This window comes from Zalophus californianus, chromosome 9 (assembly GCF_009762305.2).
Source record: "Zalophus californianus isolate mZalCal1 chromosome 9, mZalCal1.pri.v2, whole genome shotgun sequence".
Classification (NCBI taxonomy): Eukaryota; Metazoa; Chordata; class Mammalia; order Carnivora; family Otariidae; genus Zalophus; species Zalophus californianus.
Window position 1 is genome coordinate 27,336,943 of NC_045603.1, and position 14,898 is coordinate 27,351,840.

Here is a 14,898-nt window from a genome sequence, read left to right on the forward strand (position 1 = left end):
ACATGTGAGGATATTGGGTTTGGGGAAGAGACTGAAAATGGCTAGAGGAGGCTGAAATTAGGAAATAAATAGAATTCCAATGAGATCGTCAGGGGGGGAAAAATGAGAGAACTGAGTGGTTAGGTAACTTGTGTCCTGAGCGTATGAAATCCCCCGCAATGACCAATGGACTTTTCCTTCAGATGGCTTAAGGGCTTTTGACTGGCATTATTTATTTACCCCAGTTTTTGTTCTTAAGGAAAACAGATCTCCTCTTTAGTTTTATGGGAAATTGGCAATAGATAAATTTTAATGCTATTTTGAAATTTTAATCTATTCTGAGTTTTGAGTCATTTTTATTTCTTCTACATGGAGTGTACAAAAGCAGTGTAATATTCTTCTAACTCTACCATCTACATATTACCTACTAAATTACATGTTATTTATTAATATTATATACTTACCTGTTTAAAATTATATAATTTGACCATGCAATACATTTACTCAGTGCAAAAATCAACATGATGTGAAAGTCATGCCTTAAGAAGTCTTGCTTTTCTCCGACCAGGCTTTCTTAGTGCAAATGAAGCAAATACGAATATATTCTTCATTTTTTCTCATTCTTATTCAAGCACCACAGTTTATTTTCCCAATTCTCTAGAGAAGGGCCCTTGAATGGCTTCAGATCTCTTGTTACAAAAACGCTTGTACGTACTTCAATTTTATGTTTGCAGGTCTATCTGTGAGATATGCTGCAGTTACCCACCGGAAGTGGGGTTGCTGGACAAGGGGTAAACATAATTGTAATTTTGATAGACGTTACCTAATTGACCTCCTTATGGGTTACGTCATTCCTGTGAGCAGGGCAGAGCCTGCCTGTGTCCCACAACCTCCCAACACAGTGTCTTGTCACACTAATGCTTCTCTAAGAGGTGAAACATGCTTTCTCAGTGTAGCTTTAACTTGCATTCCTCTTATTATGACTCTACTTAAGCATCTTTTCATGTGATTGAGAACCATTTCTATTTATTTCTTTTTTGTTTTTTTAGCCACTATATAAACTTTATATTCTTTTTATTTTATTATGTTATGTTAGTCACCATACAATACATCATTAGTTTTTGATGTGGTGATCCACGATCCACTGTTTTCGTATAACACCCAGTGCTCCATGCAGTACGTGCCCTCCTTAATACCCATCACTGGGCTAACCAATACCCCCTCCCCTCTAAAACCCTGTTTGTTTCTCAGAGTCCATAGTCTCTCATGGTTCATCTCTCCCTCCAATTCCCCCCCCCTTCATTTTTCCCTTCCTTCTAATGTCCTCCATGCTAGTCCTATGTTCCACAAATAAGTGAAACCATATGATAATTGACTTTCTCTGCTTGACTTATTTCACTGAGCATAATCTCCTCCAGTCCCATCCATGTTGATGTAAAAGTTGGGTATTCATCCTTTCTGATGGCTGAGTAATATTCCATTGTATATATGGACCACATCTTTATCCATTCATTTGTTGAAGGGCATCTTGGCTCTTTCCACAGTTTGGCTATTGCGGACATTTCTGCTATGAACATTGGGGTGCATATGGCCCTTCTTTTCACTACATCTGTGTCTTTGGGGTAAATATCCAGAAGTGCAATTACTGGGTCATAGGGTAGCACTATATTTAATTTTTTGAGGCACCTCCACACTGTTTTCCAAAGTGGCTGTACCAACTTGCATGCCCACCAACAGTGTAAGAAGGGTCCCCTTTTTCCACAACTTCTCCCAACATTTGTTGTTTCTTGCCCTGTCAATTTTTGCCATTCTAACTGGTGTAAGGTGGTATCTCAATGTGGTTTTGATTTGAATTTTTCTGATGGCTAATGATGATGAACATTTTTTCATGTATCTGTTAGCCATTTGTATGTCTTCTTCAGAGAAGTGTCTGTTCATGTCTTCTGCCTATTTTTTGACTTGATTATTTGTTTTTTGGGTGTTGAGTTTGAGAAGTTCTTTATAGATCTTGGATAACAGCCCTTTTTCTGTAGTGTCATTTACAAATATCTTCTCCCATTCTGTGGGTTGCCTCTTTGTTTTGTTGACTGTTTCCTTTGCTGTGCAGAAGCTTTTTATCTTGATGAAGTCCCAAAAGTTCATTTTTACTTTTGTTTTCCTAGCTTTTGGAGATGTATCTTGAAAGAAGTTGCTGTGGCCGATGTTAAAGAGGTTATTGCCTATGTTCTCCTCTAGGATTTTGATGGATTCTTGTCTCACATTGAGGTCTTTCATCCATTTTTGGGTTTATCTTTGTGTATGGTGTTAGAGAATGGTCGAGTTTCATTCTTCTGCATGTGGCTGTCCAATTTTCCCAGCACCATTCATTGAAGAGACTGTCTTTTTTCCATTGCATATTTTTTCCTGCTTTGTCAAAGATTATTTGACCATAGAGTTGAGGGTCCATATCTGGGCTTTCTATTCTGTTCCATTGGTCTATATGTGTGTTTTTGTGCCAGTACCATGCTGTCTTGGTGATCACTGCTTTGTAATACAGCTTGAAATCAGGCAATGTGATGCCCCCAACTTTGTTTTTCTTTTTCAACATGTCCTTGGCGATTTGGAGTTTTTTCTGATTCCATACAAATTTTAGGATTGTTTGTTCCAGCCTTTGAAAAATGTCATTGGAATTTTGATCAGGATAGCGTTGAAGGTCTAGATTGCTCTGGGTAGCATAGACATTTTAACAATGTTTATTCTTCCAATCTATGAGCATGAAATGTTTTTCCATCTTTTTGTGTCTCCTTCAATTTCTTTCATGAGTGTTCTGTAGTTCCAAAGTATAGATCCTTTACCTCTTTGGTTAGGTTTATTCCAAAGTATCTTATGGTTTTTGGTGCTATTGTAAATGGAATCATTTCTCTAATTTCTCTTTCTACAGTTGCATTGTTAGTGTATAAGAAAGCAACTGATTTCTGTGAATTGATTTTGTATCCTGCCACTTTACTGAATTGCTGTATGAGTTCTAGTAATTTGGGGGTGGAATCTTTTGGGTTTTCCACATAAAGTATCATGTCATCTGCGAAAAGAGAGAGTTTGACTTCTTCTTTGCCAATTTGAATACTTTTTATTTCTTTTTGTTGTCTGACTGCTATTGCTAGGACTTCTAGTACTATGTTGAACAATAGTGGCGAGAGTGGGCATCCTTGACGTGTTGCTGATCTTAAGGGAAAGGGTCTCATCTATTTCTTTTATTTTGTAAATCATGTGTTAATGTCCTTTGCCTATTTTCTATTACTTAATACTTTTTGTTTTTTGAGTTCTAAAATACCTCAGACATTCATTGATCAACTGTTTACTGACCCAACTATGGTGCACCAGGCTTTGCAAAAGCACTGGCTAGTTAGAGTTGAATAGAACACTGCTTTCCAGAAGCTCACAATCTAATGGAGGAGCCATTATATCTATAATTACCTATCTATCTATCTATCTATATTTATATCTATACCTATAGATAGATATCTATGTGTGTGTATCTCTCTACTTCCCTATCTGTCCATATCTGTGTGTGTGTGTGTGTGTGTGTGTGTGTGTGTGTGTGTGTGTGTATAAAGAAACACAATATAATGTCCAAGCATTTTGATAAAGAGGTGTGGAAGTTGTTTTGGGCCCAGTGAGGTGGGCTGATGCCCCATCCAAGTTGGGATGGGAGGGAGTTTTAAGTACATACTTTCTAGACCACCTGGGTAGGGGGTGAAGAGCAATCCAGGTTGAAGAAATGATGAGGCTTCTAGTTCCTTGTTCTTTGTGTGCTCTCTGGTTCTCATGCCCCCACCCTTTTCAGCGCCAGTCATTTAGTGAATGCTGACTACATGTTCCCTGAGGGCAGTAACTGAAGAGTCTGATGTAAGAGCCCTGTTGAGGTGTGAGAAGGCTGGGGCAGTGACATGGGGCAAGGTCATGGTCACGGGGCAGACTGGCAGTGTTCTGCTCTTTCTCAATCCTTTCCCTCCCTGGCAGGGAATGTCAGAACCTTCTTGGACTCTTCTCCCTTTCAAGGAGCTGACCCATCAAACTTTTTGCCATTATCCTCTCTCTCTCCTTTCCATCCCTTCACTTCACCTAAACCCCTCGTTTCCCTACCTTCATCACCAACTTCTGTCCGGCTGTCTTTTGTGGCTAGCATCCTTGCTTCATTCCTCAGGCCACTATGCGAGAGATAGTCTTTATATTATTTTTCTGAAAGTTGTCTTGCCTTCCTCTCCCCTCCCTGCAACTCCTTTCTCCCACCTCTGTAAACTCTGCAAACTCACAAAGACCGATGCTATATTAATTTCCTAAGGCTGCCGTAACAAAGTGTCACAAACTTGGTGGCTTAAAACAACAGAAATCTGTTCTCACAGTTCTGGAGGCCAGATGTCCAAAATCAAGTTGTTGGCCATGCCATGTTCTCTCAGAGGGTCTAGAGGAGGATCCTTCCTTGCCTTTTCCTTGCTTCTGGTGGTTTCCAACAATCTTTGATGTTCCTAGGCTTGTGGCAACATCACTCCAGTTTCTCCCTCCGTCTTCACATGGCTCTCCTCCTCTGTGAGTATGTGTATCCAAATTTCCCTTCTTTATAAGGATACCAGCCCTAGTGTCTAGCCTAGTATTAGGCCCACCCCAATCCAGTATGTCCTCAATTTCACTTAATTACATCTGAAAAGACCCTATTTCCAAATAGTACTTTCCAGGTACTAGGGGTTAGGACTTCAGCATAACATTTTTCAAAGGTACAACTCAGTGGATAACAGGTGCCCTAAAACTGTATATTGCTTAGCATTTTTCAGAATGCACTCACACTGTGGAAAGCAGCTTTACAGCATCTGGTTAAGAACACACACTTTAGTGCAGATCTGAGTTTAAGTCCTGCCTCTGCCTCTTAGGATGTGGCCTTGGACAACTGACTTGGTCTCTGTAAGCTGCGGTGTCCACATCTGTAAATGGGGAAGGTAGTCCCAGCTACCCCATGGTTGTTACATATTGGGTACTTAGTATAGGACCCAATCCATAGGATATACTCCAGAAACAATAGGCCCCATTGTTATGCAGGTAGACTATTCTCATTCCTCTTCCATTTGCATGTGGTCACATGGACTTCAAGCAGAACTTGACACCAGATTTGAGAGTCCCAACTAAATGCTGTCAGCACAGTAAGCTGTCTGGACTATGAGATGTCAAGTCAACTCAAGATATATCCATGAGACAAGCTGAGCTTTGCCTTTCTCTGTCTCCCTCACTGTCCTTGTCTTGTCTGTGTGCCAAGCTTCAAGTGGCATAGAGTAAATGTTAAGAAAACAAACATTTGGGAATGGGGTGGGGGATGTGAGCTTAGGTCACCCCAGTGAGAGGCTTTTTGCGTATAGCTCCCCTCTCCCCTCCTTTTCTGTTTTTCCTGTAAGCAAGCAAATTCCCTACTGGGTGGGATACAACTCCCCTGTCTTGGCTTTCTGCTGATTTCATGCTCTTTGATACTGGTGTGGCTCTGAAGGAGTGGCTAATGAAGACAAACCACCATTTGTTTTTGGGGAAAAAAAATGAAAAGAAAGAAAAAAAATCCAGTCTTTTATCTCTGTGTCCCTCTAAATTGCCAAAGGTCTTATTGTGGAGAGAGGGAACAAGTAGGGTTTTATCTTTCTGTTCCTGCCAGGCAGCCACATGAGCATTAAAGCTCTTAGGGCCCTGGGGGATTGTGGGGCAGTGATGGTGGGGGCAATGTGAGTAGATACAAAACCAGGCTAGGCTCTCCCAAGGAACGACAGGTGCTCCTGGGGATTTGGGCTCCTTTGATGGTGACTATCTGGGCAAGAAGAAGGGGAGCTCCCAGCTTTAGTATGAAGAGGGGAGGCTCTAATGAGTCTGAAGTCAACTGATGAAACCACACTGTGTATGGGGAACAAGATGCTTCCTTTACATTCAGAATGCTGGCTGCCTATTGAAGAGGTAGGGTAATATTGCATGACACAGTAATATTAATAATCGTAAACACCATCAATTTTTTTTTGGTGCATGTATCATGTGCCAGGACCTGTGATAAGTCCTTTACATATGTAATTTCACTTAGTCCTCATCACAAGCTTATAGGATAGGAATTGTTATCCCCATTCTATATTTGAGGAAACTGAGGTGTAAAAGGGTTAAATGACTTGCTTGAGGTCACAGAGAGGCAGGATTAAACCTACGTCCACCTGACACCGCAGTTTGCTCTTAACCCACTGGGCTCTAAGGCCTCCTAAGACATTTTAAAAGATAAAAACAAATGACAATAAGAAGTAGGAGAAATTAACCTTCATTCACTAATAATAAACACAGAGGAGGTAAGTGGTGTGGGAGAGAAGGTAGGTCTAGATTTTGATTTGGATACAGGTTTTGTCTTATGTGTTACTCTGGGTAGGTTACCTTGGATGTTATCAAGAACCCAGGAATTGTCCTTTCTACCCTTCCATGTTTGATGTGACATATTTTGTCCTTAGGTTAGCTGCTCTCATGAGCACAAGGTGGCTGCCATAGTTCCAAGCATCACATGTAGACTCAAAAAAAAAAAAGGTGTGCTTTTCCCCATACAGCATTTTCAAAAGCACAAAACCTTTCCTTTTTAGAATATCTTCCTCTGCCCCTACCTCCCAGCATGTCTCATCAGTCACTGGCAAGGGGACTGGAACTACCATAAGAATCTCAGACCAATCAGGTTTTATTCCTGGGGAAAATTGGGATAGGGTCCCTTTCCCTGTGGGGAAAGGTGAACACTACCAGTCCAACATTGGAGAAGGTAGGGTGACTGGGGTAAGCATTCAAAAAATATCCTGCAGAATGCCAAGTGCCCAGCACAGAGCCTGGCAGCTGGCAAGGCTTCATTCCCTTTGTACCCATTCACCTGAATGGGGGGAAGGCAGTGCATTTTAATTAGTTTAGTTTCCAGTATGGGTCATTTTTAAAAGATATATTGTGATGCCTTTATGCAACCTAACAACTCAATGAAAAAAAAGAGTCTTCAGGGATAGTCCTGGCTGAGAAGTTTTCAGGAATAGAGAGAGATAACAAGAGATCCATGTATCTTATTAAAAGATCATTTTCAGAAAAAGATAAACTCCTGACTCTCATACAGATTATAAAATGAACATGTTTTAAAGAATTTATTTTACTCATATGATATGAGAGAATTAGGCAGATATAACCAACATATTAGTTTGCTAGGGTTGCCATAGTCAAGCACCACAAACTGGGTGGTTTAGACAACAGAATTATTCTCTCACAGTTCTGGAGGGTGGAAGTCTGAGATCAAGGTTGTTAGAGTTGTTTCCTTCTGAGGCTGTGAAGGAGAATCTGTTCCTTTCTCCCAGCTTTTGGTGGTTTGCTGGAAATCCATGTCATTCCTTAGTTTGTTAGATGCATTATCCCCATATCTGCCTTCCTCTTCACATGGCATTCATTCTGTGTCTGTCTGTCTCTTTATCCAAATTTCCCCTTTTTATAAGGACACAGTTATATTGGATTGAGACCCACCCTATGACCTCATCTTAACTTGATCATTTGCAAAGACCCTATTTTCAAATAAGGTCACATTCACATGTACTGGGGGTTAGGACTTCAACATTATTTTTTTGAGGGGGGACATTATTCAACATATAACAGCTGTTTCCTTTTTTTTTTTTTAAGATTTTTTAAATTTATTTTTTAACAGAGAGAGAAATAGCGAGAGAGGGAACACAAGCAGGGAGAATGGGAGAGTGAGAAGCAGGCTTCCCGCCGAGCAGGGAGCCCGATGAAGGACTCGATCCCAGGACTCTGGGATCACGACCTGAGCCAAAGGCAGACGCTTAACGACTGAGCCACCCAGGCGCCCATAACAGTTGTTTCAAAGGAAAAGTCAAAACACATATTTATAAAAGTAAAGGAGGGCGCCTGGGTGGCTCAGATGGTTAAGTGTCTGCCTTCGGCTCAGGTCATGATCCCAGGGTCCTGGGATCGAGTCCCACATCGGGCTCCTTGCTCAGCAGGGAGTCTGCTTCTCCCTCTCCCTCTGCCTCTCCCTCTGCTTGTTCTCTCTCTGTCTCTCTCGCAAATGAATAAATAAAATCTTTAAAAAAAAATAAAAGTAAAGGAATGTTGAGATGAATTGCAAATGGAGACAAAACTGGTTTTTTTTCCAGTTTTAAGGACAGTTGGGGTGGTGGTGGGGTAGTCAGTTAAATCACTACCAGACAAGATAGAAATTCCATATCTATCAGTTACCTACAGCTTACAAAGCTTTATGAAATAACTCAAATACAGTGAATAGCACTACAATCTCATAACCTGAGTTATGAGAGTATGAGAGTATGCTGTCGGAAGGGATGAATAGTTTTCCACTGAAACATAAAATGTTTATCTATACTATTATTAGTCCATTTATTTTATTCTATAGATGAAGGAGTCCCAAAATCTGCTGTGCATTAAGTAGTCCTGAAATCTTGTGTGCATGATTTACCTTCTTGGCAAACTTACAGCCACCTCCATTTTATAGGTCTGTTTCCTGTAAAGCTGAGTGGGAGATTTGGCCATGTTTCCTCAGTGGGCCTTTTGGATGCCTGAGGCCAGCACTACCCTCTGTGGAGATGTACAGAGTATGTTACAGATGCTCTCTGTTCTTTCCTTCTTAGTCACCTCAGGGAGGCAGGAAACCAGGCCACTCAGTGGATGCATTGCTATAACTACATAAGCTACAAGATCCAGGACACCATGGGCCATTCTCTGCATTGTATTTACAATCCTCCAGTCCTCATGCCTTAGCCTCCAAAATGTATAGGGCATAACATACTGCTGTTATTATCTCTGTTGGCTGGGCCTGTCGAAATTCTTCCCCTGGCCAGCTGAGAGAAAAGGGCACACAGAGAAGGAACAGGTGTTCAAAATGTCTACATATTAAAAAATGAAACACAAGCAAGAGCTTCATAAGAAAATGTTAAAGGAAATGCAGGTACAGGGGCTCAAGAAAGAAGAAGTCAAACTCTCACTCTTTGCAGATGACATGATATTTTATGTGGAAAACCAAAAAGACTCCACCCCAAAATTGCTAGAACTCATACAGGAATTCAGCAACATGGCAGGATATAAAGTCAATGCACAGAAATCAGTTGCATTTCTATACACTAACAATGAAACAGAAGAAAGAGAAATTAAGGAATCAGTCCCATTTACAATTGCACCAAAAAACATAAGATACCCAGGAATAAACCTAACCAAAGAGGTAAAGGATCTGTACTCTAAAAACTACAGAACACTCATGAAAGAAATTGAGGAAGACATAAAGAAGTGGAAAAACATTCCATGCTCATGGATTGGAAGAACAAGTATTGTTAAAATGTCTATGCTACCCAGAGCAATCTATACATTCAATGCAATCCCTATCAAAATACTGTCAACTTTCTTCACAGAGCTGGAACAAATAATCCTAAAATTTGTATGGAACCAGAAAAGACCCCGAATAGCCAAAAGAATGTTGAAAAAGAAAAGCAGAGCTGGTGGCATCACAATTACGGACTTCAAGCTCTGTTACAAAGCTGTCATAATCAAGACAGTATGGTACTGGCACAAAAACAGACATATAGACCAATGGAACAGAATAGAAAACCCAGAAATGGACCCTCGACTCTGTGGTCAACTAGTTTTCGGCAAAGCAGGAAAGAATATCCAATGGAAAAAGGACAGTCTCTTCAACAACTTGTGTTGGGAAAATTGGACAGCCACATGTAGAAGAATGAAACTGGACCATTTTCTTACACCAGATACAAAGATAAACTCAAAACGGGTAAAAGACTTAAATATGAGACAGGAATCCATCAAAATCCTAGAGGAGAACATAGGCACCAACCTCTTTGACCTTCACTGCAGCAACTTCTTGCTAGACACGTCTCCAAAGGCAAGGGAAACAAAAGCAAAAATGAACTATTGGGACTTCATCAAGATAAAAAGCTTTTGCACAGCAAAGGAAACAACAAAACTAAACGGCTATGAAATGGGAGAAGGTATTTGCAAATGATATATCAGACAAAGGGCTAGTATCCAAGATCTATAAAGAACTCATCAAATTCAACACCCCTTAGAGACAAATAATCTAGTCAAGAAATGGGCAGAAGACATGAACAGACATTTCTCCAAAGAAGATATGCAAAAGGCCAACAGACACATGAAAAAATAAATGCTCAACATCCCTTGGCATCAGGGAAATCCAAATCAAAACCTCAATGAAATACCACCTCACACCAGTCAGAATGGCTAAAATTAACAAGTCAGGAAACAACAGATGTTGACGAGGTTGCAGAGAAAGGGGAACCCTCTCCTACACTGTTAGTGGGAATGCAAGCTGGTGCAACCACTCTGGAAAACAGTATGGAGGTTCCTCAAAAACTTGAAAATAGAGCTACCCTATGACCCAGCAATTGCACCACTAGGTATTTATCCCAAAGATACAAATGTAATGATCCGAAGGAACACATGCACCCCAATGTTCATAGCAGCAATGCCACAATAGCCAAACTAGGGAAAGAGCTGAGATGTCCGTCAACATATGAATGGATAAAGAAGATGTGGTGTTTATATACAATGGAATATTACTCAACCACCAGAAAGGATGAATACTTACAATTTACAATGACATCGATGGAATTGGAGGGTATTATGCTGAGTGAAATAGGCCAATCAGAGAAAGACAGTTATCATATGGTTTCACTCATATGAGGAATAGAAGAAATAGCACAGAGGATCATAGGGGAAGGGAGGGAAAACTGAATGGGAAGTAATCAGAGAGGGAGACAAACCATAAGAGACTCTTAACTATAGGAAACAAACAGGGTTGCTGGAGGGGAGGGCTGTCGGGGGATGGGATCATTGGGTGATGGCCATTAAGGAGGGCACGTGGTGTGATGAGCACTGGGTGTTATATGCAACTGATGAATTATTGAACTCTACATCTGAAACTAATGATGTACTATATGTTGGCTAATTGAATTTAAATAACAAAAGAAAGAAAAAGAAGAAATCTTTCTCCTTAATAAAAATAACATTGGGAAAAGATAAATTAAGAATTCTCTCCCCCATGATTCATATTCTCAGACATTCTTTGGCATTCACACTGTATAGTTTCCCTTTTTTTACTGTATTGTTTTTTTTTTCCCCAGAAAGAGAAAATCTTACTGGAGAAAACCATGCCAAGCCTGAGAACGTTGAGTACCCGAGGCCAAGTTCAACAAGGCCAGGGAACTTTCCAGCAAGAAATGATCCCATCTGTAACAAGGCCAGTCTCATGGGTTGTAGCTCACAATTGGCAGGAAGGTAAGTATCCTTTGCTCTGTTTGTCCTGCTCTCTAATTTACTCCCACTTACTTAAGCTTTTACCAGTTTTCTAAGCATCATTCAGCCCGGAAGTTCCCCAAGCAGCTGCCCTGCCCTGGTCAAACGTCTCAGTCTTAAATTCTATTTCATCATCATAGGCCTTTTCAGACAGAACCCATGCTGCAATGCTTGTGGGGGCCCTCATCATTTTTCTTTCCCATCTCTTGGTGATCTTGTTTGTATGTGTGGAGAGAAAACATGAAAGGGATAGAGCGCTTTCCACTTTGTGTATAGATTGCAGACCTGGCTTCTCTCAGGCTTCTTAATTTCTTTTGAGACTTGGCGAGTGTGCCATTTTGCCTAGCTGACCCGTCCCGTGGAACCCATGGCACTTCTATCTCTTAGGAACCATACACTCTTTCTAAACTTTGCCAGTTCCCCTCACCTATTCCTTCTTTTCACATGTCTTCCACTAAGTGTGGACTCTATGACAGGCAATTTGCTAAGCACCTTGATGCATTATTTTATCCCACCTTCAAAACGGCTTTGTGGGTTAGGTAAAATAATGACTTCAGGCTTACAGTTGAGAAAGCAATGTTTAGGGTGTTAGAAAACCTGCCTGTGGTCACATAGCTAAGTTGAAGAGTCAGGATTTGAACCCAGGCTTCACTGACTAAAAAGTCAATATAATTTACCTGCCTGATCATGTGCCATGGGATTGAAATGTCTGTTATGAGAGTCTAGGAAAAGAATGCTGAAATCAATATATTCCATCAGTTATACAACTTTAAGGATACTTGAGTTGCTAAAACTGAGTTAGAGTGGGCGACTAGGGTTAGGTAAATTGTGATGAGTTATTGACATTCTCACAATGTGGTGCTTCCTTCTTTCCATTGGATTGTTTCCTCTGATGGACTTCTCTCAAAGGCTGAGACTGTCCTTCAGCCTTATTAACCTCTCTGACGGCAAAAGGTTACATGATTTTCAGGGGGCCAGACTTTTAATGAATTCTAACAGATATAGCCTTGAGTTAAATTTAGAAAAACATAAAGTTTTATCTCTGGGATGCCATCTCCCATTTTTATTATTCTTTTCCTCTTTAAAATAAACCAACTAACAAAGACACTTTGCTTGTGCAAACTTCAATAAGGCTCCTGGACCTTCCCCTAGGCCCATCTCTGCATGTCCTTGTAAAATCTAGTTTTAGCAAGAACCTTGATAAGTCAGTTTAACTAGAGCCACTCATCCTTGATTTCTGATCACCTTTGATATCTGATCAGGTTCGTCATCCCCCAGGTGATGTCTGATCATCCTGGCCTGTTGTCAGCAAGAATCCCATTAGGTGGGTTTAACCAGAACCCCTTTTATGCCTACTGTATCTCCTTAGTAATTTTTCATCCACTACACCCCTGCCCCCCCCCCCCCCGCCACTCTACTCCTTGGCTTTAAATTCCCACTTGGCCCCCTCTATTTGGAGTTGAGCTCAGTCTCTCTCCCCCACTTCAAAATCCCATTGCAATATTCCCTGAACCTATCATGATGGTCCTGAATAAAGTCTGCCTTACCTTTTTTTAACAAGTCTCATTGAATATTTTTTTCTTTAACAGTTATGGTGCCATAACTCATATGGGATAAGATTCATCATTGGGCCCCTGGACTTCACACCTCGGACCCTAAGAATGCCCCTTTGAATGTCTTCCCTCCTGCCCAAAAGATTGAGGATCCATTGGAGAGTCTGACTCTGGAACCAGTGCTTCAGACAGACATTGTTGAAGCTGGTAAGGACAGATTTTGATTCTTAAGATTCTAAGTATACTCCAGAAGCTGACATAGAGTCCCAGACAAATAGATGCTGGGATAGAGTCCTACATTTCTCTGTTTGTAAGAAGATGAGTTAGAGTCCCTGGCTTCTTTGAAAGGTGCCGGCTGAGCTGGAAGTCTCTTTTTTCTGGCTCTCTTTCCTGAGAGGGCATTATTCCCTAACTCTCTGGGATGGAAGTCTTTCTTCTTGGTTCTCTGTGAGGCCTCTCTGTTCTCTTTGTTGGACTCTGCTTCTCCCATGGGAATTTCTCAGTTGACTGAAGCCCCCTTCTTGTACCTCTACTAATTTTAGGCTCTGCCAACTTGTCTACTTCTATTCTTGCTGGCATGATTTTGCTGAGGATAATTTAGAACTCCATTGGCCACTTTGGAAAACTTGAGATCTCCCCAAACTGGCTCCTCTAAGGCCTCTCCCTTTCCATTGTGTCTTTCTTCCTTCCTCCTCTTAGCACCTTCACTATTCCTTCCAGTTCTCTTGAATCCTTTTATATGTTCCCCTTCAAGCCCCCACCTCCTCTATTACTCTCCAGCCCTGCCAGACTTTTCCCTTTCACTTTATCCTCTCAGTTCCCTACAGCCACTTGAATTTTAGGCCCCCTACCCTCTCTCAGGGGCTCTCAGGGAACTCAGGGACCTCCAGAAGCAACCACCTAAGGCTGAAAAGAGAAAAAAAGCTGTTTGAACCAGAGCTAGACGTTTTGTCCACTCAAATGTGTGCTGGAGATGTCCAGACAGCTTCTAGGTCTCAGTCACTGGCCTAAACTTTAGTACATAGACTCCATCAGATCACATACCAGGGCAAAAGAAAAATTTAAAAATCTTCTCCACAAATATTGGCATGCAGGTAACATTAATTTGTCCCATTTGCTAGAAACACAATGGAGATAAAAATATAAAGTGGAGATAAACCAGTGAGTTTGTATTACTATGTTTTATTAACTTATGACTAAAAATTTTAGAATGAAAGCCAAAAAAAATCTGTATTTGTCTATATGTTTATGTATGTGTGTATATATGTCTGTATGTTATACACAAGTGATATTTTTCTATCTCCCGGTGGAATTATCAATTTATAAAATTCCCTCAAATGAGTTCTACTCTAATTGATTTAGAGATAAGTGGGCACTTACATAAATTAAATTGTCCTAAAACTCTCAGAAATAAAGAAATTAATTGATGTGTGTGTGTTTAAGTTCGCATGATCTAGGATATTCTTTGGTAAATAAAGCTACTTAAAAAACTTTGGTAAAATAAAATAGGTATGTCCTCAGAGTACTCAGGATTAATTACAGTGTGGTTATACAATTTTTTCTACCTAGATTTACTAGTCAAACAAGCTTTTATTATCTCTGCTATATGTTTAAAATTATAAAAGTGTGAATTCAGCCTAAGAACAAAATGTAGAATAAAAATAGGGGCACCTGGATGGCTCAGTTGTTAAGTGTCTGCCTTCGGCTCGAGTCATGATCCCAGGGTCCTGGGATCGAGCCCTGCATCAGGCTCCCTGCTTGGCGGGAAGCCTGCTTCTCCCTCTCCCACTCCCCGCTGCTTGTGTTCCCTCTCTCGCTGTCTCTCTCTCTGTCAAATAAATAAAGTCTTTAAAAATAAATAAATAAATAAATTGCTTGAGGGAGGAGGAGCAAGATGGCGGAGGAGTAGGAGACCTAAATTTCTTTTCTTTTTTTTTTTAAAGATTTTATTTCTCATAATAATAATAATAAGATAATAAGAGATGAAGAAGGACACTATATCCTACTTAAAGGGTCTATC

General features: G+C 40.6%; 1 long non-coding RNA gene across 3 annotated transcripts in view; it reads left to right on the forward strand.

The window, feature by feature from the left end:
• Window positions 1-14,898, forward strand: part of LOC113922964 — a 179,290-nt gene that overhangs the window by 98,113 nt on the left and 66,279 nt on the right. For all 3 annotated transcript variants that reach the window (XR_003520125.1, XR_003520124.1, XR_003520126.1), the window contains 2 exons: window positions 11,154-11,307; window positions 12,915-13,085. This is a non-coding gene — a long non-coding RNA (uncharacterized LOC113922964). The remainder of the gene's footprint in view (window positions 1-11,153; window positions 11,308-12,914; window positions 13,086-14,898) is intronic.